The sequence below is a fragment of the Notamacropus eugenii genome, chromosome 2 (assembly GCF_028372415.1).
Source record: "Notamacropus eugenii isolate mMacEug1 chromosome 2, mMacEug1.pri_v2, whole genome shotgun sequence".
Classification (NCBI taxonomy): Eukaryota; Metazoa; Chordata; class Mammalia; order Diprotodontia; family Macropodidae; genus Notamacropus; species Notamacropus eugenii.
This window is the reverse complement of record NC_092873.1, coordinates 452,241,786-452,266,836: the sequence shown is the minus strand read 5'-3', so window position 1 is coordinate 452,266,836 and position 25,051 is coordinate 452,241,786. Positions and strand designations below refer to the sequence as shown.

At 35.3% G+C, this 25,051-nt stretch overlaps 1 long non-coding RNA gene and 1 pseudogene across 2 annotated transcripts in view; one reads left to right on the top strand and one right to left on the bottom strand.

Annotated features, from left to right (window-relative positions):
- LOC140529584 (uncharacterized) overlaps positions 1 to 25,051 on the bottom strand; it is a 244,176-nt gene that overhangs the window by 95,517 nt on the left and 123,608 nt on the right. The window lies entirely within an intron of this gene.
- Positions 11,772 to 12,967, top strand: LOC140524171 (malate dehydrogenase, cytoplasmic pseudogene; annotated as a pseudogene).

Sequence of the window (25,051 nt, the reverse complement as noted above, 5' to 3'; positions counted from 1 at the left end):
TGTTTTGCCAGATGCAAATAAGGGTCACTAACTTGGAAATCTCAGATAATACTCAGTCTTCAATCCAAGTCAGACAGCTTCAAGAACTATGAAAGCCTGTAGGCCCTTAGCTTGAGCCACTCTTGAGGTACTTGAAGAACACACTACTTAATACAAAGAGAAAGATGCAATAGGAAATTTAAAAAATACAGACAGGACAAAGAACGACCAAGACATGCACAAGGCCTGACCCTAACACAGAGTAGCAATTTAGGAAGTAAGGGTGGAAGAATTAGTAAATGAAATAAGTTCCCATCATAAAGTGTGAGGAAAGATGCCTAAGAAATTAACCCAGAAGAAGAAAATGACTTCAAGATACCTATGAGCAAAGCTGCAAGTAAAAAAGAGCTTTAATAAAGGTTCAGATAGAATTCCTAGCAGAAATAAAGAAAGATTTTAAAGAATTAAAATGATATATACAAAAAGAAAGTTCTGAATGAAATAAATGGATAAAGAATAGTTATGGAGGAAAGACTCAGAAGGATAATTAAGAGCTTAGTATAAGAATTGCAAAATCTTACCTAAGCAAAAAATGATTCTTAACATTTAATTGTTGATGGAGTTATGAACTGATCCAACCAATTTGAATCTATGCCTAAAGGCTATATAAACTGTGCATACCCTTTGACCCAGCAATACTACTTCTATGTCTGTATCTCAAAGATATCATCAAAAAAGGGAAAAAGACCCATATGTACAATAATATTTACAGTTTTTCTTTTTTGTGATAGCCAAGAATTTAAAATTGAGAGAGTGCTCATCAGCTGGGGAATGGCTGAACAAGTTGTGGTGTAAGAAATACAATTATTCTATAAGAAATGATGAACATGTAGACTTCAGAAACCTGGAAATACTTGCATGAACTAATGCTGAGTGAAGTGAGCAGAACCAGGACAACATTTTACACAGTAACAACCACATTGTGCAGTGACTAACTTTGATAGACTTTGGTCTTCCAAGCAATGCAAGGATCTAAGAGAGTTCCAAAAGACTCGTAATAGAAAATGCTATCCACATGCAGATGAAGAACTATGGAGTCTGAATGCAGATCAAAGCGTACTGTTAGCTCTCTCTTTTTATTTTGTTTTGTTTCTTTTTTGTCATGATTCTCCCCATTGATTCTAATTCTTCTGTACAACATGACTACTGGGAAAATATTTTTAACATGAGTGTACATGCAGAGCCTATATCAGACTGTACAGTGTCTTAAGGAGGTGGGAAGAGGAGGGAGGGAGAAAATTTACAACTTAAAATCTTATGGAGGTAAATGTTGAAAATGAAAAATTAAGATTAAAAAAAAAGAATGGACCAAACAGAAGTTGATAATGCCACAAGACTACAAAAAAAAAAATACAAAAAGTCAAAAGTCTGATAACATAGAAGAAAATATGTAACATTTCATATAAAAATGACCTATAAAATGAAGCAAGGAAAGATAATAAAAGATACATTGTTCTACTTGAAAGTCATTCCATCTAGTCCTCAGAAAATCTTGTGTCATCCTACTTTATTTCTTTTTCTCTGTTTACAATATTTTCTCTGACCATGAAGTTTTGGGCTTTTACTATGATATTCCTAGGAATTATCATTTTGGGGTTCCTCTCATAAGGTAAACGGTATATTCTTTCTATTTTTACTCATCTTCTGGTTCTATTCCATTTAGATAGTTTTTTTCATGATTTCTTTAAATGTAATGTCCAAACTCTTTTGGGGGCTGAATATGATCATATACGTATAGCCTATGCCAGATTGCATTGTCATTTTGGGGAGAAAGAAGTTGAGGGAGAGGGAAAATTAGAACCCAAAATCTTACAAAACCCAATCATGAGAACTAAAAATAAATTAATTAAAAAAACTCTAATGTTATCAGAGAGTTGTTTTATTATGTTTTGATGATCTTAAAAGAAAAAAAAGGAGAAGGAGGGACATGAAAGGAAAGCAGAAAATATGCTCTATAGTTGGGGTGCACAAGTAGTAGACTATGTCAATAAAGAAAAATGGGTGAGGAAGGTAAGTAATACTTAAACCTCACTTTCATTTGAGGTGATCAAAGGAGGGGAAAATATACATATATAGTCAATTCTCAACTTCAGCAAGCGTAACAATCCTAGAAAACAGTGTGAAAATAAAAAAATAAATGTTGATACATTAAACCTATGGGAAGTTAGAGGTTAGGTTTTTGCAACCACCAAACTCTTTAATATTTTGCTAGAGATTGGGGAAAATACACTTTTCTGCATGTAAATCCTTATAAAAAGTTAATTTTGTTAATTTGAGCCCTTTGTTAAGTGGAGGGTATTTATTTGTTAATATGTTAATTTGTTAATATGCACTTTTCCTAATACAATAACCATGAAATAATCCATAAAATGCAAGGGATAGAAGAAGTATTGCCAGATGAGAAGAAGAGGACCAGGAGATGTGATGTCAGAAAAATCCTGAGGTAAAAAAAGGAAATGGACAACACCTGGCATCTCGAATCTCCCTTTCAGCTCCGTGGTTGAACTCTTTCAGAATGAAAAGCACATGCCTTGAGGTGAGTTGCCCTCCCCAGTCAGAAATAGAGACTCCCACTGGAATAAACTTGCACTAGTCAGGTTGGATGTGAATGCCATGTCATTTACTCACAAACTTAGCCACTTTCCAATTTTTCAATTCCCTCATCTTCTACTTGAGAGGTTACTTTAGCACTTTCTGGAACAGATTTACAAATACCTTTATGAATACTTTCCTTTGGGGACAGAGCCAAGATGGCAAAATAGAAATAGGGACCTGCTTGAGCTCTTGCCAAAGCCCTTAACATATCTGTAAAAATGACTCTAAAATTCTGGAGTAATAGATGCCACAAAATGACAGAGTGAAACAGATTTCCAGCCCAAGAAAACTTGGAAGGCTGATAGGAAGGGTCTATGGCACCTGGATCAGAGTAGAGAACAACCCAGCATGGGCTGCACCAACACAGACCAGGCTGGACCATGCCTTGGGGCAGTGGCAGCTGCTGCAGTTTCCAGATTTCTTGACCCACAAATGTCGAAGAGTTTCAAAGGTCAGTGAGAAAACTCTCTCTCCTAAGTGAGAGGGTATTATGTTCTGGCCCCAGCTTAGCCCCAGCCTCAAGTTGGCAGCAGCCACTGCTGCAGAAGCTGCTGCTTCTAGAGCTCTTGGCCTACATACAGTGGGAGAATTGAGCACCTGATGTGGGTCCCAATTTTGAGTGGTATTCCTGTGGTGAGAAGGAGCACTGGCATTGTGTAGCTGGTGGCAACTGTGGAGAAGGAATCCTACTCACATTTGTGAGGGAGAAAAAATTGCTTGCAGTTGCTTACAGACCAGAGCACAGGCCAGGAGAGCAGTAAACACCTCTCCCTTGATTATACCACTTTAGAGGAACTGAGAACTTACAGGTCCCTAGAGATAACTCTGAAAACAGCTACACAAAACCTCTGAAACCTGGGGTAGTATACCCTCCACTTAATAAGGGGCTCAAAAGTCAAGTAATTGGCTGGGAAGATATCCCAAAAAGGGAAAAAATAAGGATATAGAAGGTTACTTTCTTTATGAAAAGGTATTTTCTTCTGTGCTTTCAGATGAGGAAGATCAAAGCATACAACCTGAGGAAGATCAAGGCATACAACCTGAGGAAGACAGCAAGTTCAAGGCTCTTACATCCAAAAGCTCCAAAAAAATTGGATTTTAAAAATCAAGTAAGAGAAGTAGAAGAAAAATTGGGAAGATGCATAACAGCAATGCAAGAAAATCAGGAAAAATGAGTCAACAGCTTGGTAAAGTAGACTCTAAAAATGCTGAAGAAAATAACATCTTTAAAAATAGACTAACCCAAATGTCAAAAGAGGTTCAAAAAGCCAATGAGAAGAATAACTTAAGAAGCAGAATTGAGCAAATGGAAAAAGAGGTTCAAAAGCTTACTGAAGAAAATAATACTTTTTTCAATTATTAATTTGCTTTCAGTTTTCTACAATCACTTCCATAAGTCTTAGACTTTCTCCCTTTTCCCTCTCTCCCCAAGATAGCATGCAATCTTATATAAATTGTACACATACATTCTTATTAAGCATGTTTTCACACTAGTCATATTTCATAGAAGAATTCAAACTAATGGGAGAAACCATGAGAAAAACCAAAACAAAACAAAACATAACACAAGAGAAGATAATCTGCTTCGTTCTACCTTGTGATTCCATGGTTCTTTCTGTGGATGTGGATGACAGTTTGTTTCGAGTCTTTTGGGAATATATTTGATCCTTGCATTGCTGTGAAGGTCTAAATCTACCAGAAAAAATTCCTTGCACACTGGGGTAATTATTGTGTACAATGTTCTCCTGGTTCTGGTGTTCCTGTTCATCATTTCTTATAGAACAATAACATTTCATTACATTCATGTGCCACAGCTTGTTCAGCCATTCCCCAATTGATGGACATCCCCTCAATTTCCGGTTCTTGGGCACCACAAAGACAGCTACTATAAATATTTTTGTATGTGTGGGACCTTTTCCCATTTTTATGATCTCTTTGGGATACAGCCCTAGAAGCGATATTGGTGGATCAAAGGATACATTTTTGTAGCCCTTTGGGCATAGTTCCAAATTGCTCTCCAGAATGGTTGGATCACCTCACAACCCCAACAAAAATGAATTAGTGTTCCAACTCTCCCACATCTTCTCCAAGATTTATCATCTTTCTATTTTGTCATGTTAGTCAATCTGATAGGTGTAATATGGTATCTCAGAGTTGATTTGATTTGCATCTCTTTATTCACTAGTGATTTAGAGCATTTTTTCATATCACTACAAATAGCTTTAGTTTCTTCCTCTGAAAATTGCCTGTTCATATCCTTTGATCATTTATCAGTTGAGGAATGACTTGTATTCTTGTACATTTGACTCAGTTCTCTATATATTTCAGAAATGAGGCCTTTATCACAGACACTAGCTGTAAAAATTCTTTCCCAGTTTTCTGCTTCCCTCCTAATCTTAGTTGCATTGGGTTGGTTTGTACAAAAACTTTTCGATCTAATGTAATAAAAATTATCCGTTTTGAACCTCATGTTTCTTCTCTTGTTTGGTCATAAATTTCTCAATTTTCCATAAATCTGACAAATACACTACTCCTTGCTCTTCTAACTTGTTTGAAGTATCAGTCTTTATACCTATATAATGTATCCATTTGGACTTTATTCTTGTGTATGGTATCAAGCATTGATCTATACCCTTTTCTGCCACACAGTTATCCAGTTTTCCCAGCAGTTTTTGTCGAATAGTGAGTTCTTATCCCAGAAGCTGGGGCCCTTGAGTTTATCAAACAGTAGAATGCTATATTCATTGACTACTATGTCTTGAGTATTTCACTGGTCTACCCATCTCTTTTTTAGCCATTACCAAGTGGTTTTGATGATTGCTGCTTTATAATATAATTTGAGACCTGGTAGGGCAAGGACACCTTCCCTAGCATTTTTTTCATTAATTTCCTAGATATTCTGGACCTTTTGTTCTTCCAGATGAATATTGATGCTATTTTTTTAGCTCTAGAAAATAATTATCTGATAGTTTGATTGGTATGGCACTGAATAAGTAAATTAATTTAAGTAGAATTCTTTTTTATTATATTAGCTCAGCCTACCCACAAGCAACTGATGTTTCTCCAATTACTTAGATCTCACTTTGTGAAAGTATTTTGTAATTGTATTCATGTAGCCCTTGGGTTTGTTTTGGTGAGTAGACTCCTAGATATTTTATAGTGTCTACTGTAGCTTTAAATGAAATTTCTTTTTTTATCTCTTGCTGTTGGACTTTGTTAGTAATACACAGAAATGCAGATGATTTATGTGGGGCTTATTTTGTAACCTGCAACTTTGCCAAAGTTGTTCATTATTTCAAGTAGTTTTTTTACTTGATTCTCTAGGATTCTCACAGCATATCATCATATCATCTGCAAGGAGCGATAACTTAATCGTATTCTAACTCCTTCAATTTCTTTTTCTTCTCTTATTGCTAAAGTTAACATTTCTAGTACCATATTGAATAACAGTGGTGATAATGGGCATCCTTGTTTCATCCCTGATCTTACTGGAAATGTATCTAGCTAATCACCATTGCATATAATGTTTATGGATGGTTTTAGGTATGTACTGCTTATTATTTTATGGAAGATTCCATTTATTCCTATCCTCTCCAGTGTTTTTGATAGGAATGGGTATTGTATTTTGTCAAAAGCTTTTTCTGCATCTGTTAGTTTTGTTGTTAGTACGATCAATAATGTGATAATTTTCCTAATATTGAACCAGCCTTGCATTCCTGGTATAAATCTTACCTGATCATAATGTATTATTCTCATGATAAGTTATTGTATTCTTTTTGCTAAAATCTTATTTAAAATTTTTGCATCTATCTTCATTAGATAAATTGGTTTATAATTTTCTTTCTCCACTTTGACTCCTCCTAGTTTATTTATCAGAACCATATTTGTATCATAGAAAGAATTGGTCAGACTACTTCTTCACCAATTTTCCCAAATAATCTACATATTATTGGAATAAACTATTCTTTAAATATTTGATAGCATTCAGTTGTAAATCCATCTGACCCTGGAGATTTTTTCTAGGGAGTTCATTGGTGACTTGTTCAATTTCTTTTTCTGAGATGGGGCTATTTAAGTATTTAAGTTACTCTTCTATTAAGTTACTCAGATTGTTAAATTTATGGGCATACAAATGGGCAAAGTAATTTCTAATTATTGTTATAATTTCCTCCTCAGTGGAGGTGAGTTCACCATTTTCATTTTTGATATTGGTAATTTGACTTTCTACTTTCTTTTTTTTAAATCAAATTATCCAAAGGTTTATCAATTTTATTGTTTTTTTCATAAAAACAACTCTTAGTTTTATTTATCATTTCAGTAGTTTTCTTAATTACAATTTTCATAACCTCTCCTTTGTTTTACAGTATTTCTAACTTGGTATTTATTTGGAGATTTTTATTTTGTAGTTTTTCCTAGCTTTTTCTGCTGCATGCCCAATTCATTGATTTCCTCTTTCTCTATTTTATTCATGTAGATTTTAAATGATATAAAACTTCCCCTAAGACTGCTTTTGCAGCATCCCATAAGTTTTGGTAGGTAGCCTCATTATTGTCACTCTCTTGAATTGATTGTTTCTATGAGTTGCTGTTTAGCCCACTCATTCTTTATGATTACATTATTTAGTTTCCAATTAATTTTTGCTCTATATTTCCACATTCTTTTATAACATATAATTTTTATTGCATTATCATCTGAAGAGGATGCATTGACTACCTCAACCTTTTTGCACTGAATTATGAGGTTTTTAAACCCTAGTACATGGTCAATTTTTGTATGTGTGCCATGTACCACTGAGAAAAAGATAAATTCCTTTTTATCCCTATTCAGTTTTCTCCAGAAATCTATCATATCTATCTTATCCAGAGTTCTGTTCACCACTTTAACTTCTTTCTTGTTTATTTTGAAGTTAGATTTATCACATTTATTGAGGGGGAGGAGCAGGTCCCCCGCTAGTACAATTTTGCTGTCTATTTCTTCCTGTAACTCCATTAACTTCTCTTCTAAGAATCTGGATGCTATTCCACTTAGTGTATATATGTTTAGTAATGATATTTCTTAATTGTGTATGGCGCCTTTTAGCAGGATATAGTTTCCTTCCTTACCTCCTTTCATTAGATCTATTTCTGCTTTTGCACAGGGGCTCTGTCCCACAGTTATTGTGCTTAGAACTTGAGGCTTTGTGTAAGAAGCCTCTGGTTCTTTCAGCTAGAAGCTAGAATGCTGTGGAATATGTCACATACTTGAACTTCTGGGAGCCAAGATGGCAGAGTGACCTGAAATTGCTCTTCCCTACCTTGGTTGACCTTAAAAAACCCAGAGAATATGTCCCTAGGAAAAATCCTGGCATAGTGGGATCAGTTTGGGAGGCTAGGACAATTGCAATGGGGGGCCCTCTTGCTGTGGCTGATGGAGACCAGTGCAGGACCAGAGCTGTCCCAGACAGCCCCACCTCAGTGAACCAGGAGGAGATCCTGAGCCCCTTTGGGGTGAAGCCAATAAGTGTCAACACTAGGACCCCAGGTGTGCCTTAGCATAACCAGGGGAATTGGGAAGACACTAGCACAGATGGGGATTCACCAACTGCTGAGCCTACATGTGTTCTAACTTAGGAGAGAACTCCTATGGCCAGATCAACCCCTCCCCCACAACTCATACAACGAGTTCCATGGTAACTCTGGGGAAACACAGAAATACTTCACCTGGTCTCTAGTTTGGCACACCAGCCAACTCAGCACCAGGTAAGCTGAAGAAAACAATTCTTTAAAAATTAGAATGGAGCAGATAGAAATTAATGACTTTATGAGAAACCAAGAAATAACAAAACAAAACCAAAAGGATGAAAAAATAGAAGACAGTATGAAATATCTCATTGGAAAAATAACTGAACATGATCATAAAAAAAGCCTAGATATAACTTTCCAAGAAATTATCAAGGAAACCTGCCCTGATATTATAGAACAAGAGGATAAATTAGAAATGGAAAGACTTCACCAATCATCTCCTGAAAGAGACCCCAAAATGAAAACTCCTAGGAATATTGTATGCAAATTCCATAAAAAATGAAATTTCAAATAAAAAGAGGACTTCCAAGCATTCTTGTTGAAAAGACCAGAGCTGAATAGTCAATTTGACTTTGAAATACAAGAATCAAGAGACACATAAAAAGTTAAACAGGAAAGAGAAATGATATTTGTAACTCATGAGATCTTTTTCAGTATTAGGGAAGTTAGAGGGAATATATGTGTGTGTGTGTGTATACATAGGTATATAAATATATATATACTCATATATACCTATGTTTATATGTATGTATATGTGCATGTGCATATTTATGTATATATGTATGTATATATGCACATATGTTTTATATATACACATGTACACATGTGTATGCATATTATATGTACATATATGTATACTGTATATGTATGCAAGCATGTGTGCATTGCATACATGTGCATATATAGATATACATATACATATAAACTTATACCTAAACACACCTATATATACATATATAATATACACTCGTGTGTGTTTGTGTGTGTGTGTGTGTGTGTGTGTGTAAAGAGAGGGGGGGAGGCACATTGTGACCTGAATGGGAAGAGAGATACCAAAAAAAAATTTTACTGTTGAGAGAAATGTACTGGGACAAAGAGGAAGGCAGAGGTAGAATGCAGCAAATCATCTCACATAAATGAGGCAGGAAAGAGTTTTTTATAATGGAAGGGAAAAAGGGGAAAATGAAAGGGAATAAGTGTACCTTACTCTTATGAGATTTGGCTTAGGGAAGGTATAACATGTACTCATTTGGGTATGGAAATATATTTTACCCTTCAGGAAGCTGAGGGTAAGGGAATAGGAGAAGGAAGATAATGGAAGGGACAGCAAAATGGGGAAAGGGGTAATTAGAAGCAAACCCTTTTGTGGAGTGAGGTCAAGGGAGAGAATGGAATAAATGCAGGGCAGTACAGGATTGAGGGAAATATGGTTAGTCTCTCACAATATGACTGTTATGTGGAAGTATTTTACATGGCTACACATGTATGACCTATATTAAATTATTTGCTTTCTTAATGAGGATGGGTGGGGAAGGAGGAAGGGAGAGAATATGGAACTCAAAGCTTTAAAAATGAATGTAAAAAATTACTTTTGGACGCAACTGTGAAAAAAGATGTATAGGCAATGGGGTGTAGAAATCTATTTTACCCTAGAGAAAATAGAAGAAAAAGGTATAGGAGAAAAGGGGGTGATAAAAGGGAGGACAGACTGGGGAAAGAGGTGGATGGTGTGTACACTGAGTGATGGGAGAAATGAGGAGAAAATTTAGAATTCAAACTCTTGTGAAAGTGAATGTTGAAAACAGAAAATTAATTATATATTTAATTTGAAAAGGGAAAGCTTATATAATAAATAATATCTGTTGTGTTTTTTTTTAAAGAGTACTTTCCTTATTTTGTGGATATAAACTTGTGCATTGTGCCTCTCATTTTTTTTTCTCTACTGAGCATAGCTTGAATGTTCATGGTTGTTAATGGGAAAGTAAAAATGAAATTTCTAATAAAATCATAAAGTTCTCCAATTCATGAAAGCTAAACACATGAATATTGAGAACTGACTCTACCAAGTGGGAGGCAGAAATACACTCAATAGAAAAACAGGGGGAAATGGGGAGAGGAGGGCTTAGGAGGGAATATAGATTCAAGTAGGAATTTGTCATAGGGAGAGCAAACTTTAACCTAGAGTTTAGATTCAGTTTGTCTAAATTATGAACAAGGATTTTATAAAATAGAAAAAAATCAAAACCTTTTGATTAGTCTCTAATTGACAAGAAGAGAAGATGGCCAGGGGATCAGAATAAGCTAAAATAATGCATGCAGCACTGGTATGGAGCACACCCTTCACTAATCTGCCTCTTTTTCTGTAAAGAGAGCATGGGGAAAATCAAAGAAACCAAAAATCAACTACAATAAAAATATACAGAAGAAAATGCACAGTTATCATACCTGTGAATGTAAATGGAGTGAGTATACCTATATAAAGAAAGAGACAGCAGAATACATTAGAAATACACTCTAACAATACGTTGCTTACAGGAAGTACACTTAAAAATAAAATTCACATACGGTTAAAGTAAGGGGCGTGGCTAGAACAAATCTATTGTGCTTCATAGGAACACACAGAAAAGTAGCGGTAATAATCATTTCAATTAAGGTAACAGAAAAAAAAGATATGTTTAAGAGATAAAAAGGAAAACTATATTTGCTAAAATGTACCGTGACTTTGCACAACTCTGCCTCACTTAAATCCTATTCACTTGCATGTCAAGACATCACTCTCCTGATGCCATGTTCCTCCTCGAGAACATAGGACAAAAAACAATGATAATAATCAACACTTAATTAAAATCAATCCCTAATACATATGCATGGAGTAACTTTAGATCTGAATCCTTAATGAGCATGTGTTAAATGGAGAAATTAACAATAAAACTCCAAAATTGAAGGACCTCATGTCTTTCCAAGCAAGACAAATCAAAAAATTGACAAAAAATAAAATAGCGATTTGAATAGAATTTTAGAAAAATTAGATATTTAGACATCTGGTGATTATTGAATGAGGATTTCAAGGACTGCATACATAAATGAATGAACACAAACATTTTATACACACACACATATGTATATGTTTCTATGTCATGCACAGGGATTTTGCACAAATTGATGATGTATCAAGGCATAAAACCTCACAAATAAATGCAGAAAATCAGAAATATTATACACATTTTTACTGATCACAATAAAATTTTAAAAATACATCCAAAAGGAGATATTGAAGAAGCAATTTAAAATAATTCAACACTTAATAATTTAATCCTAAGCATTTGATGTGCCAAAAAAACAAATCTTAAGAACAAATAATTTCATTAAATACAATACTGAAGAACTTTAAATTGGGGAGGAGGAACAACAAAGGAATCCAAACAATTATAAGTAAAGTTTTAGATGTAGGAAAATTGTTAGGGCAGAGCCAAGATGGCAGAGTAACAGCATGCACTTTCTAGAGTGCTGCCCCTAAACCCAGACAAATATCTGTAAACAAATGCCTCTAGAGTCTCATTGTCTGTCACTAAAGTTGTCCAGCTGCAGCCATGGGTGAACCCTTCAGAGTCTTCATAACTGGAGCAGCAGGTCAGATTGTCTACTCACTTCTTTACAGTATTGCTAAGGGCAATGTCTTTGGGAAGGACCAGGCTCTTATTCTTGTCCTGTTGGATATCACCCCCATGATGGGTATGCTAGAAGGGGTAGTAATGGAACTGCAAGACTGTGCTCTTCCCCTGCTTAAAGAGGTCATTGCAACAGATAAAGAAGAGATTGCCTTCAAAGACCTTAATGTAGCGATTCTGGTTGGCTCCATACCAAGGAAGGAAGGCATGGAGAGGAAGGACTTACTCAAGGCAAATGTGAAGATTTTCAAATCCCAGGGACAGGCTTTGGAAAAATACACCAAAAAGTCTGTTAAGGTTGTGGTTGTTGGAAATCCAGCCGATACCAATTGCCTGACGGCTTCCAAGATGGCCCCATCAATACCCAAGGAGAATTTCAGCTGTTTGACCCATCTGGATCACAACCGAGCTAAGTCTCAGATTGCTCTTAAACTTGGCTTGACCGCCAATGATGTCAAGAACGTCATTACCTGGGGAAATCACTCCTCAACTCAGTATCCAGATGTTAACCATGCCAAGGTTAACATCCAAGGGAAAGAAGGTGGTGTCTATGAAGCTATAAAGGATGACAGCTGGCTCAAGGGCAACTTTATCTTGACTGTTCAGCAGCGTAGTGCAGCTGTCATTAAGGCTCGAAAACTGTCTAGTGCCATGTCAGCTGCCAAAGCAATCTGTGACCATGTCAGAGATATCTGGTTTGGAACTTCAGAGGGAGAATTTGTTTCCATGGGAGTCATCTCTGATGGCAATTCCTATGGAATCCCTGATGATTTGCTCTACTCCTTCCCTGTTGTCATCAAGAATAAATCCTGGAAATTTGTGGAAGCCCTCCCTATCAATGATATCTCCTGTGAGAAGATGGATCTCACTGCAAAAGAATTATCAGAAGGAAAGGAGACTACTTTTGAATTTCTTACCATCGCATGACTAGGCAAAAATTATGATATTCCAAAACATATAAAATCTGAAGAATATAAGTGTCATCTTTAAACCTAGTAACAAATAATGATATTGTATTTGGCAAACTACATATGAAAAACCATGCATTTAAAGATTGTGTGTGCTTTTTGGTACATATTTGTGCTTACCATGTCATCATGCTATCAAATGAAGTCTAAATGACAGTCTAAATAAAAGTGAAGTCTAAATAACAAAATGACCAACTCTAAAAAAAAAAAAAAAATGGCTCTAAACAAACTCTGGAGCTGCAGAACTCACAGAATGATGGAGTGAAGCAAATCTTTAGCCCAAGATGGCCTGGAGGGTCACCAGGAACTGTCTATTGCACCACACTGAGAGCAGAGTGCAGACCAGTGTGGGCTGTGCAGGCGCAGACAAAACCAAAGCAGGCTTTGGGTGGACTGAATCTCTCATACCTGTGGTGGTTTCCAGATTTCAGGATTCCAAAGCACTGAGGACAAATTGGAAGGTCAATGGGAAAAGCCTGTAAGACCAGTTCAGGGCAGTGGAGTAGTGTGGCCCTAGTCCCAGGACAGCTGAGGGGAGAGGATGCAGAGGAACCCGTTGCAGCCACAGCAGCAGCAGGGGCAGCTGCAGTCACTGTTTCTGGAGCTCTAAGCCCACAGATTGTGTGTGTGGGGGGGAGGGAATCGAGTGGCTGACAGTACACGCCCCACCTCCACTGGAAGCACAGAACTACCTTGACAAAGAACTCAGAATTCAAGGAAATGTCTGGGGAAGTGAGCAAAAACTAGAAAAAAGAATCAGATTATAGAATTTTACTTTGGTGACAAGGAAGACCAAAACATGCAAACAGAAGAAAACAGAGTCAAAGCTCCTCCATTCAAAACCTCCAAGAAAAGTATAAAATATTCTCAGGCCGTGGAAGAGCTCAAAAAAGATTTTGAAAATCAAGTAACAGAAGTAGAGCAAAAATTGGGAAAAGAAATGACAGTGATGCAAGAAAATCATGAAGAATGAGTCAACTGCTTGCTTAAAGGAGACCCAAAAATGCTGAAGAAAGTAACACTGTAAAAAATAGATAAATGGCAAAAGAGATCCAAAAAGCCAATGTGGAGAAAACTTTAAAAACCAGAATTGGCTAGATGGAAAAGGAGATCCAAAAGCTCACTGAAGAAAATAATTCCTCAAAGATTAGAATGGAGCAGATGGAAGCTAATGAGTATATGAAAAATCAAGAAATTATAAAACAAAACTAAATGAATGAAAAAAAAGCAGATAATGTGATATATCTCACTGGAAAAATAACTGATCTGGAAAATAGATCCAGGAGAGACAATTTAAAATTTATGGGACTACCTGAAAGCCATGATCAAAAAAAGAGCCTAGACATTATCTTCCATGAAATTATCAAAAAAACTGCACTGAAATTCTAGAACCAGAGGGTAAAATAAATATTAAAAGAATCCATTGATCACCTCCTGAAAGAGATCAAAAAAAAAAACCAAAAACTCCTATGAATATTGTAACCAAATTTCAGAATTCTCAGGTCAAGGAGAAAATATTGCAAACAGTCAGAAGGAAACAACTCAAGTATTGTAGAAATACCATCAGGATAACACAAAATCTAGAAGCTTCTACATTAAGGGATCAAAGGTCTTGGAATATGATATTCCAGAAGTGAAAGTAACTAGGATTAAAACCAAGAATCACCAACCCAGAAAAACAGAGTATAATAACTTCAGGGGAAAAAGTAGTCATTTAGTGTAGTAGAGGACTTTCAAGCATTCTTGATGAAAAGACCAGAGCTCAATAGAAAATTTGACTTTCAAACACAAGAATCAAGAGAAGCATGAAAAGGTAAACAGGAAAGAGAAGTCATAAGAAACTTACTAAACTTGAACTGTTTACTCCTACATGGAAAGTTAATATTTATAATGAGACTTTTCTCAGTATTTGGATAGTTAGAGGGATTATATACATATAGACAGAGGGTACAGGGTGAGTTGAATAGGAAGGAATGAGATCTAAAAAAATAAAATTAAGGGGTGAGAGGAATATATTGGGAGGAGAAAGGGAGAAATGGAATGGGGAGAGTTATCTCTCATCAAACAGGCAAGAAAAAGCTTTTCCAATGGAGGGGAAAAGGGGGAAAGTGATAGGGAAAAAGTGAAGCTTATTCTCATCACATTTGGCTTTAAGTAGGAATAACATATACACTCAACTTGGTATGAAAATCTATCTTACACTATAAGAAAGTAGGGGAGAAGGGAATTAGTGGGGTGTGGGGAATGATAGAAGACAGGGCAAATGGAAAGTGGGGATAATTAGAAGCAAACACTTTTGAGGAGGGACAAAGTCAAAAGAGAGAATAGAATAAATAGGGGAGCAGGATAGGATGGATGGAAATATAGTTATTCTTGCAAAACATGACTTTTATGGAAGTCTTTTGCATAACTACACACATGTGACCTGAATTGAATTGCTTTCCTTCTCAGTGGGGATGGGTGGGGAGGGAGGGAGGAAGAGAAATTGGAACTCAAAGTTTTAAAAACAAGTGTTAAAAATTGTTTTTACATGCAACTGGGAAATAAGAAATACAGATAATGGGATCTTGAAATCTATCTTGCCCTACAAGAAAACAGAGGAGATGGGGATAAGGGAAGGGAGGAGTGTGATAGAAGGGAGGGCAGATTGGGAGAAGGGGTAATCAGAATGCATGCTGTCTTGGGGGGAGGGGGAGAGGACTGGGGGAGGGGAGAGATGGGGAGAAAATTTGGAACTCAAAATCTTGTGAAAATGAATGTTGGAAACTAAAAATAAATTTGTATATAATTTTAAAAAGGAAAATTTTTGACATATTTAGAAGATAGAATTATCATCGTATAGAACTTAGAATACAGGAATAATGTTATCCAATTGTAAAATCTTATAGCTGTTTAATTAGATTTCTTAATACTAGAAAGAGGAGGTTTGAATTTTATTCAGTAAGCAATAAGGACCCACTAAAGACAATGAACAGAGGAGTACGATGGGGATTTATTCATATTTAAGCCACATATCTCTTTTAGGATTTCTGTCTCTTTCTTCATTTTCTTGATTATTCAGAATATATCCTTACATTGGGTATTTTCCTTTTTTTAATTGATAAATTATCTTGATTTCTCCTCTTTGCTTCTTCCATACTAACTCTCTAAGTGTTAGGATATGAATGATTAGAAGATTCCTTCCAAGGAAGGATAATTACTCTCCAGTTCCTAATGCCTTCCAAATTTCTTCTCCCTTCTTTCTGTTTCTTCTATGAATGAGATAGACCTCTTATGAACTTCAGGTGTTCCTACATTTTCTCTGAAGAAAGAGAGTCAAGTATAAAATCTATTCATTTTAAACTGTATTCTGATGGCAAGTGATGTTTTAATTAGCTTGGTGCTTTCTACCTTTTAAGAATTTGACCTCTTATTGGAAATATTCTTATTGACCTCTTATTGGAAATATTCTAAAAAGAGTATTATAAGAATTCTCACTGAAAGCTTTCACATGCAACATTATGGAATCTGACAACTGAAAAGGTTCTCAGCGATGATTAATTCCAATCCATACTTGATGTATTGCACTAGTAATACATCTCCCCATTTTAGCCCCCCTTCATTTGTATACTTAGTATATCATTGAAAAAAATACTTTGTTGTCTCATCTGTCATGAACTTAAAGAATATTGATTCTATAGACTTTAAGCTCATGTTCCCTCTGGCTGCTATGTCTCTCCACCAGACAAGGAGATTACATATTGGCTGACTGAGCTAGGTTTTGTATTCTTTGGGTCTTCTAATTGTGGCAATTTCTTTTTTTTTTTTTGGTTACATTTCTAAGAAGTGGAAATGTAGTTGGTTAATATATTTTCTTCCGTACAATGTTATATATTTTGGAGTGAGAGCAGATTGAATTTGATCTTCTGTGATCAAACCAATGTCTTCTTTTCTTATTTATTTATTCTTCAAACTGGTATTTACTTTGCAGTTACTTTAACTGGTTGGACTGATTTCACACACACAGATGATTGCAAAATGTATAACCAATAATTTTTATTATAGAAATACATATGCATATGCACATTCATATAGACAGAGACAGATTTGGTGTAATAGATGGAGATTTGGTATAACATAAGTTGTTGATGTGTAATATATAGAGATTTGGCCTTGGAATTAGGAAGATACAGATTCAATTCTTGCTTCTGACTTGTGTGACCTTCATCAAGTCACTTGATATATCGGTGCCAATTGAACCGATATATATCCATTTATACATACATACATGTATCTTCATTATTGATGATGTGATCCAATACTTTCCTTGTATATTACTTTCCTACTCTCTTCATGAAATAAAAGGATTCCAACAATATCAGAGCAAGATTACTATGTATATTATAGGCATTTGGTCTCTCTCTTTTTTTTTTACAGTACTTTTGCTATTTTCTCCTACGCTCATCTTTTTGTCAATATCAAATATGCAGGCAATAACGAATTAATTTGAAAGATTTGCGCAAAACTTTTTTTAGAACTTATCAATGTTTCATCCTCATGAATGAATTTTGGCAAACAGGATGCAATTATTTTCAAGGGATGCTCTTTGATTAAGTCTCTTGCTAGCACAGCAAGGTGAAATGTCTAATTTTCCTATGAGATGGTATTTTTATTGCCTTCTCATACATGAATGAAAACCAACTCTACCAACTACTTTACTTGGTTTTTAGTTATCTTTTGCATGACAGCTCTTCAAATATTTGAAGATATAAATCACATCCTCCTTAGTAATGTCCTACACATAAGAAATGCACCTTAAGTATTGAAAAAAAAGAAGTTAATTAACTATCTTCAATACAATTGAATCCCTGTGTTGCTTCTAGAAACTGAACCAATATCTCAAAGGTCACAATAGCTTACGGTGCATTCTGTCTTTAGAAAGTGTCAGGGTTTTCTCAGAACTTAATCTTAGGCCCATTACATTACATTACCCCTTTCTAAAGAAATACAGTTATCAGTAAGGATGTTTTTACTTGGTAACATATAGGTAATCAGGTAAAATCTTTCCAAACTGTCATTCAGTGACAAGACAACCAACCAAATTAAAGAGTTGGTATGTGTAAACCAAAATGCTACAAATAATAATACTAATAAGATCACTAGAAGTAAGAGCTCAGGCAGGAAGTTTTGTGAAAATAGGTAAAATAAGGAAAAGGAGAAGCAAGGCCTAAGGCAAAGGCAAAGGCAAAGGAAGAAATGGCAATTGTCTCCCAGTTCCAGAATCTTGCTTGAAAAGAAAGGAAATAGCATTTATTAAGTACCTACTATGTGCCAGGCCCTGTGCTAAGCTAGGCTTTTTACAAATACAGTCTCATTTGATCCTCACAACAATAATACTACTGTTCCCATTTTACAGTTGAGGAAACTGAGGCAAATAGATATTAAATAATTTTCCCAGGGTCGCAAACTACTAATTACCTGGGTCTGAATTTGAACTCAGGTCTTCCTGATTCCAGACTTAGCTCTCTATCCCCTCTGCTACCTAACTGACTTAATCAAATATTAGAAAATACTTCAAATTAAATATCTGCTCAGGCCTTTAGAGATCTTTTCCGTTTCCTGTTCACTGAAGCAAAGCATTCCCTAGAGCAGCAGTGAGTTTCCCTAGCAGGTTTCCATCAATAACTGACATATCCCTTTTCCCCAGTGTGGGGATGTGGGGAGATGGAATAGTTAATTTGGAGCTGAGATGGATTCTCCCTAGTTGAAATATGTGAAGGTAGCTGCCAATAGATATTACAGCTCTTGATAGAAGTTTCAGTTTCTTATTTTTGCCTAGTTATTGGCAATAGATATTAGAGCTCTTGATAGAAGTTTCAGTTTCCTATTTTTGCCTAGTTATTGGCAATAGGTGTTAGAGCTCTTGATAGAAGTTTCAGTTTCCTATTTTTGCCTAGTTATTCTGTTGCATTAAATGCATTTGTTTTGAATTCATTGATACCCGGTGTGAGGCAATAAAAGAAGAATCAACAGAGGCTCAGGAGGCACAAATTTAGATAAATACTTCCACAGGAACCAGGATTTGGGTGTAGCTGAGAAGAGGAATAAACCATGGGGCCCTGGGTGCTATAAAAATAATGATTTGCCTCCATGGAATTGTCCTCCTTTTTTACTCTAACTAATGATTCCCACTGTCACGAGTAAAGAATTGCTTGAATGTTCTTTAAATAGTTTAAGCTGCTATACTATGGGTTTGCTAACAATAACAATGCTGTATTTCACATTTTTCAGAAAGTCCCATTTAAATGTCGTGTGAGAAAAGTGCAATTGAAAGTCTTTGCAAAGGAGTTTGTTCCATCTGTTAAATAGGACATTTTACACATGCTGACAAGATCTTCTGGCACAGCAGCATTTTCTCACAGAAGTTTGAACAACTGACAAACAAAACGAAATGATTCTTTTAGAAAGAAAAAAATAAGTTTGTACAAACAAACTAGAAAAAATGATAAGCAGAGTATTTTTTAACTCCACAATTTATAAAACAATGTTTGCTTTAGGCAAGGCTTGCTTACAATTGGTACTGCAGATGATGAAATGCTTCACTTGGGTTTGTTATTGCAGTCATTTTCCTTTCCAATAATTGCTAAGTGACATCCACCTTAAAGACAAATTCCTTTCTCATATAAGCGTAGGGTTAGTACAGCAGCCACTGGGTCTTTTGTCCTTTAACCATGCAAACATGTCAATATCACTGGGGATTCTCAGTGGGTAAGGAAAAGTATTGGGCTTTAGAAGCATATGGGCCTCAAAGTGTACTTTCTGCCATTAATGGCTTCAGTGTATTTTTCATTCAGCTCAAGAGGCAATTAGCATTGGTTAGGGATGGTCATTCAGATGTGAACTTTGAAAGAGTTCCAGAGATTTTTCCAGTATGTGACTGGTAAAAGTTAACAGGAGCTAAAATCTGAGGTGACTGAAAACTTGTTTATTTTGAAAGAATAAGAATTCTGAAAGTATATTCCTGTTTTCAACTACTTTTGAAAACTGTGAAAGAATATGATAGAAATGCAAATGAAATTTGGAACCATCAAATGGGAAATAATCACAGGTACTCTCTGTCTTCCTCTTACGTCCTGTTTAGATTTTCATAACCCTCTCTTGGATCTCAGTTATGTCATGGCTTGTAGTGTAAGAATTATAATAAAGAATGAGTTTATTATTGTGCTACTCGATTGCCACCAGGAAGGACCTATATGACATATCAAATATCGTGGCTACATTTTAAGGAAGATCCTACTCTTTAGCAGATATTTGCTTCTAGCTTTCCAATTCATCCCTAACTCTACAAGAGAATACTATTATATTTATTGCTGCTATTAAACACTTTTGAAACACTTAGTTTTACCAATTTTGGTGAATAGGATGTTGGTAGAAATACTCAATAAAACTTAAGGAAAAGATAAAGATATTGACATGAGTGAATGATGTCAAACATGCTAACATGCTATTGTAAGTGATGAGGATTCCTGCCCTCCCTATCCCATTTGAATTAATGTAATCACTGTAAGGTCCTGATGAAACTTTAAATGTGTAAATAATATGGCTTATGCCTTGTGATCTCTTTCTGACATATGAAACTCTATGATTGGGTTAACAAGTCATCTTGTTAACCGGATCTGTGAACTTTAAGTACCTAGAGGACTTTTAGATATGAACTTGTCAAGCGGTGGACCAATCTTGTGAAAAGAACAACTGACTCAGGAATTGGACTCAAGGTCATGAGAGGGAATGACTATGTCACTGAAGAGACTGAACCAGGAGAGGATAGTCGATCTAGCTAGGCCAAAGGATATGGCACAGTTTTATAGATTTTAGGGTATAGTTACAAATTGCTCTCCAACATGGTTGAACTAGTTCACAGTTCCACTAAGAGTACTCTAGTCTACTTATTCCCACATCCTGTTCAGTACTTGTCATTTTCCTTTTCTATCACCTTTAACCAGACTGTGTTGATGGTACCTAAGAGTTGTTTTAATTTGCATTTCTCTATTTGTGACATAAAGCATTTTTAAAATTATGTTTGATAGCTTTAATTTCTTCCTCTGAAAACTGCTGGGTTATATCTCTTGGTCATTTAGCAACTGGGGAATGATTATCTTATAAATTTGTTCCAGTTCCTTATATATTTTAAAAATGAGATCTTTATCAGAAAAAAATTCCTGCAAAATTTTCTTAATTTCTTGCTTTTTTGTAATTTTGGCTACACTGGTTTTGTTTATGCAAACCTTTTTTTAATTTATGCAATCTAAATTATGCACTTTACCTCCCCTATATATAAATATGACACGTGATTTCTTCCAGGCTCCCCTAATTTGTTTATGATATCACTCTTTATGTCCGAATTGTGTACTCATTTCTTGTACTTATTTTGATAAATACTGTGAGATGTTGGTATATGCCTCATTTCTGCCAGACTACTTTCAAGTTTTCCCAGCATTTTTTGTCAAATAGTGAGTTATTGACCTAATGTTGGGACTTTGGGGTTTATCAAACACGAGGTTGTTGTGCTTATTTTCTTCTGTTTATTGTGTTCTTAGGCTATACCAATTTATCAGATACTTTATTTCATATCTGGTACCAAATTGTTTTAATGATTACAGTTTTGTAGTATAATTTGTGATCTTGTATTTCTGGGTCCCCTTCTTTCACAATTTTTCATCAATTCCCTTGATATTCTTGACCTTTGTTCCTCCAGAGGAATTTTCCTATTTTTTTAGCTCTTTAAGGGAATTCTTTAGTAGTGTGATTGGTATGGTTCAGAATGAGTAGATTGATTTAGATAGTCATTTTATAACATTTATTACATCTTATTACATTTATTATGTATTTATTACATTCTCTCAACCAACAAACAATTATTTAGTTTTGTCATTATTCATGTGGGGTGTTTTATAATTGTGTTCATACACTTGTTTTGTGGGTCTTGATAGTTAGACTCCCAAGTATTAGGAAATCTATTAAATTAAATATTTTGAAGATTATGTAATTCTTGTAATTGATTTTCTCTGTTACAGTTGGATATGAAGATTTAAACATTATTGTCTCAAAAAATTTTTAGATAGCTGCCTTTCTTTTTGAAATTTCAACTTCCACGGTATAGAGAAGCCACATCAGCCTGCCTACATGCTGTCATTCCAAGAATCTCTAATTACAGCAAGCCAGTTGCTTGAAAGAAATGTTTTATTTGTTGTTGTTTTTGCTAATTTTGCTGTAGAAATGATTATTAAATTTCAATTTGAATTTCATTCACTTAGTAAACCTTTGTTATGTGCTTGTATACATGCTAGGGTGCTAGATACTTGAGAGGGTTAGAGGAAAATAAAACAAGCATGATAATTGCCTTTGAGGAGTTAACCAAATTAACCTGTTTATCTGAAAGACTAAGCTTTATTGAGAGATTTCCTTGAGTCTGTAGAACTAAATATATCCTATGAAAAATGAGAAATATATCATTGATATAGGCAACTTGGAAGATAACCATGTCAGACTTAGTATTGAAATGCATTTTTCTTTCAATGTAGTTTATAATCTTGTCACTTGGATATAATATCACAAGTAAATTCTGAGGGACCTGCAGAGATTTTTAGCAATTTCTTTAGCAGTCTTTACTATATATCATTTTTCTATATTGTAAAGATAATTCATTTGGATGCAGTGGTAACATGCAGCTTAAAATAGCTTGCTCTATTTTTGCCCTCAAGAACTACTTAATTATTCTCTGTGCTAAAATCTGTTGAATCACGGCTATTGCTTATGAGAGCTTTATGCTCACAAAGATAATTAAAATCATGAAATCTCATAGATGCATCTGTAACCCTCATTTGGGAATACAACTGAGAATCTGCAAAATGTATATAATAGCAGATGTAAAAATAATACAAATGTAAAGTTGCTTAGTAAGATACAATAAAAACCTTCTGTAGATTTGAGAAAGCATAATCACATAAAAGTGACATCAAAATCACCATGAAATTTTCCATAATGGTTGATGTCACTCTGAAAGCAAAAGTTTGTAACAAAGGAGAAAATAGAAATCAGTATTGCAATAGGCTTCTGAATCATCCGCTTGTCTCCTCTTTCTTCTCTCCAATCATCCTCCACTCAACAGATGCTTAATTGATTTTCCTAAAGCACGGATGTGACCATGTCAAAAATTTTCTCTGCTTGTCTGCCATGCCTGGAGTGCTCTCCCTCCTCCACTCCTACTACTGACCTCCCCATTTTCCTTTAAACTACAACCACAATCTCTTCTACAAGAAGCTTCCTTCAATCCTTCTTAATTCTCGTGCCTTCCCTCTGTTAATTATTTCCTATTTATTCTTTATATAGTCTGCTTTGTATATATTGTTTTTCATGCTATCTCCCACATTTGATTGTAAGCTCCACAAGGGCAGAGACTGGTTTTTGCCTCTTTTTGTATCTCTATTGCTTAGCATAGTATCTGACATACTGTGGGTACTCAATAAAAGTATATTGATTGATAGATTGAAGGACTTCCTACTGATACTGAATAAATGATAACCAGTCTGACATTTTAGGCCACACATAATTTGGCATCTATCTACCCTGTCAGTCTTATTTCATATTATTTCCCTTATTTTCTTTTCTGAACTGCACTGGTTGTTATATGACATACAAGACAATCCATTTGCCAGCTCTTTGCTTTTGCCCAGTCTGCCTGTCACCTATATTTGAAATACACTTTCTTTTTTACTTTAACCTCTTAGAATTTGCTTTAATACACAATTCAAAGCCCTCTATAAGTTTCCTCCCCACAAGCCCATTTTTTTGATCTTCTCTTCTTGAAGTTACTTTATGTTATTTTGTATAAACTTTGAATTTTCCTACCTGTGTCCCCTTCATCTGAATATAACTCCTTGAAATTATGGCTAATTTTTTTTGTCTTTCTCTCTTGTACTTAGCTCAGTGCCTTATGTTTGGTAGACACTCAATATATATTTCTTAAATTGAATTGAATTTCTTTATATTTCTTTTTCTGTTGATTATTGTTCTTGTACATCTATATTTCTTTTTAAATTTAATTAAGAGGTTTTAGAACATCACAAGGTATCAAAGACCTCTGTGGTAACAAAACACTGCTTTCTTATGTCACATATGATTTCCACTAACTGGAAAAGGCAGTTGGATGCATCCTTTGTAAGGCTGGTAACAGTTCCTTGTAGCAATAACAGTGAATTTCAACTGAATCAAGACACAGTCTTACACTTATTAAAAAAGCAATTGACCCAAGTTGTCATTCCCAATTGCTTTTCTCTCCTATCAAGTTGAGAGCTACACAGAAGAGTGCAAATGTGGATCAACACAAACACTTTTATTTATGTTTTCCCATCACATACTAATATTTTGGAGAAAGATTTTAAAAGATATTTGAATTGTCGAGTTTTTCTCTAAGCTCATTATTTTTAGTTTTGGAATCAGAACCAATGAAAAAGCCCTCAAAAGGTAAATCAGAGGGGGCAACATAACCTGTTGCTTAATAACACACAAGTAACACTTCAAGTGTTGTGGGATCATTAGTCAGTCTATTCACTGGGTAGATTCACATCCCTCTAATATATCACCTGCCCAGTAGAGACACATTACTAATCTTCAAGTTAATGATTCTAGATTTCAGTGGGGTGACTGTGTGCTACAAACCCTGAGGCAGCTCCAAGTCTCTTTATCTTACTACAGGCTTTTTAGTCACTCTGACTAAAACAAACAATCGAATAGATAAATATCTCTTGCTGGCCAGTCTTCTTGGGATGAATCTTTCCAGCTTAGATGTTTCTTTAACAGACCACAGACACTAATTTCATTGCTGAGTCTTTTTCTTACAGCCTTTTCACCTAGGTAAGTTTGGCACAGGCTTCAAGAAACTAGATTCAGAAAATAAACAGTTTAGGATCAGACCAAGACTTGGCAATGCCTTCAAGAAACCAGGGTTGAATGTAAACAATTTTTCTTGTTCCAGCACACTGAGCAAAGGGTCTCTCAGGAATCTGGGAAAGGAAAGAGCCTATACATGCTCCAAGGGTAGACCAAAAATGTCACTAATTAATGAAGTTTTGATCAGGGTGACTTTAAGTGAGAGAGAATGTCTTACTGCATGCAATAACTACTGTGTTAAAAGAGAAAATTATTCTCCATGGTGTGAGCTTGAAAATGCATACTTATGCTT